A 2718-nucleotide genomic window follows, 5' to 3' on the forward strand; every position below is an offset into this window, starting at 1 on the left:
GAAAATTAACATTGCAAGACATAAAAAAACATAATAAATGTATTGGAAAATGATGAGAGTGGGGAATATATAATTATCCTGAAAGCTCAGACTGATCTTTTTTATTAAATAAGATGAAATAAAATGTATCCATTCTTTCCATTTCTCTTGATTTAGAAAGGAAAAGGACAAGCCATGTTCTACATTAACATTTTCTTTATGACTAAAACACTATGAGATGGATAAGCCTTCAATAAATATACACATTTCCACTCAGCACCTTGATTTGTGTGTAGATGGAGATAAGGAGTTTGTAAATCATGGTCTCTGTGCAGCAGGAGCAGCAACTGGACACGGGTTAGAAATGGACATGGTGTGGCTCCAGCCAGGACCTACTGAACCTACTAGAACTCTGGAAGGAGGCCAAGCAGCGTGCGTTCCAACAAGGTATTGGGAAGCAGGCTAGAATCTGAGACCCACTAGTAAATGAAGATAATACAATATCCATGACCTCGGGTGAATGGCTTCTCTACTTATCTGCTTTAGTTTCCCAAAGCCATCATCTGACTAGTGGAACTGATTATATTCACTACTCAACAAATGTTGATTTTGAATAGGCAAGTGTTATGTAATTAAACCCTGAGCTACATCCGGGGAACAAGGCAAAGCACCTGCCCCTGAGAGTAAACAAGCTGCCTATAAACCTTTCCAACCACTGAGACGAGTGTGGGCAAAAGTAGGTTTACAGTTAGGAGTATGAGAGACCAAGTGACTAGAACTATTGTAATAATCATAACCTGAAGGTCCTTTTCCATACTAACAACTGTAAACCCATCTTTGCCAACCCTGTGTAAAGTAAGAGCTGTTACGAAGTTATCTCCAGAGAGTGGTAGGACAGCCTAGAAGAGTATTACTTAGTCGCCTGGATGGGAGAGTCAGGGATAGTGAAAAGCAAGAAGAGCCCAAGCTGAGCTTCACTGGACGAATAGTTCTCCAGAACGACAGTGGGTAAAGCGCTTTTCCTGCAGGGGTAATTAATTACACATGAAAACATGATTCAGCAAGGCTCGTGCGAGGATTTGGAAAATAACAAGTCTTCTTCTTTTCTTTCACTTTTGGTAGAGGTACAGTGTACGTAGCACCTGACTGCTCAGCTGGAAATTAAATTAGGGAAATAATAAGGTCCAGGTCGTGAAGGGCCTTGATGACTGTGCTTAGGCAGGTAGCCCTGACCCAGTAGGCAGTGTGTATCATGAAAGCATTTTAAGCCAGAAAGCAAAACAAACAAACAAAATCTTTGAATTAAATTTCATTAATTAATTAACGAATTTACACTGTGCTAGCATAGAATGGACCACCTCAGTAGTTTCTGAGGCTAACACATTTCTATTACCAAAGTTACTTTATCAAACCTGGCTCCCCTCACTTCTGCAATATTACATAGAAAATACTTTCAGTATTAAAATCATGATTTGCCATCTGATTAGAAGATGACTGGGAAGGGACTCAGAGAGACATGTGTCAGTTGTTTGTCGTACACCTATTGCAATGATTTGCTAAAATATCTGACGTGAACAGTTGTTTGGACACATATCGATACGAATTTGTTCATAACACTAGCACTTTTAGTGTAAGACATAGTTTCCTATTATTTACAACATGTCGTATCTTACTTGTCATAAAAGGTGAACTGTTAAACAATTGTTTTTAAAGATCTCAACAAAGAATGTAGTAAGTCTATTACAAGTATCTGTTTTGTTTTAAGTGAGATGAAGAACAGTTGTGCACAGACGATGTTTTTCATTTCCCTCCAAATTTGTCATTTCAAGGTGCATTTGAAATGTATAGTTAGAAACATTTACTAAATAATTGGGGAACATTGCAAAAGTGAAAAGAATGCTTCTCTGTTTCCCCTTCTTATTCTTGCTTTCTAATATTTCCATCATACTTACTCAGGGTCTGAAGTAAAATGAGAATATTTCAGTTTCATTCTTTCCTCCTCTCTAACTGCTTGAGGTCTGCAGATTCAAGAGACCCCATACTGGGAGTATGAGAGTCATCTCCTATACCCCCAGAACACTCCTACTACCCAAGAAGGGCATGGCATTTATTATATGTAGCTGGATCAGAGAAGAAAAGGTCTCACCATTCCATTGCAAAATCAACCATAATTTCTTTTTTTAAGATTTTATTTATTTATCTTTAGAGGGAAAGGGAAGGAAAGAGGGAAAGAAATATCAATGTGTGGTTGCCTCTCATGCGTCCCCTGCTGGGAACTGGCCTGCAACCCAGGAATGTGCCCTGACTGGGAATCAAACCATGATCCTTTGGTTCACAGGCCCACACTCAATCCACTGAGCTACACCAGCCAGCGCCTCAACCATAATTTCTGATTAAACAGATGCAAGATGAAACATGACACTTCAGGACATCTAAACCCTCAAAAAAAGGCTATCATTTTAATAATAGAAGAAGTTAAAGTATATAAGTTGTTAAGAACATTTATCCAAACTTGGCAATGAATGAAAAGGAGGTCTGCATGTCCTTTCAAAGTCACACTGGAACACCATCTTACAGGCCCATGCGAAAGTCGTTTATCAAGGCATATGTCTCTGCTGTTTCACTTGTTATTTATCATTAATTAGGTCTCAGAGTTTATGAAGTTACATCCTAACTTGTGGATTTGTGTCTGGTAGAGATCTAAATTATTATTTCTGATGACAAAAGATGGTCCCAAAT

The 2718-nt window shown here is 38.5% G+C and overlaps 1 non-coding gene across 1 annotated transcript; it reads right to left on the minus strand.

Moving 5' to 3' along the window:
- Positions 1-1311: 1311 nt before the first annotated feature.
- Positions 1312-1443, minus strand: LOC118989014 (small nucleolar RNA SNORA66). Its single transcript, XR_005066914.1, has one exon. It is a non-coding gene; the product is annotated as a small nucleolar RNA SNORA66 (small nucleolar RNA).
- Positions 1444-2718: the final 1275 nt, after the last annotated feature.

This window comes from Sturnira hondurensis, unplaced genomic scaffold, assembly GCF_014824575.4.
Source record: "Sturnira hondurensis isolate 20B ecotype Veracruz unplaced genomic scaffold, ASM1482457v3 Scaffold0006413, whole genome shotgun sequence".
In the NCBI taxonomy this organism is placed as follows: Eukaryota; Metazoa; Chordata; class Mammalia; order Chiroptera; family Phyllostomidae; genus Sturnira; species Sturnira hondurensis.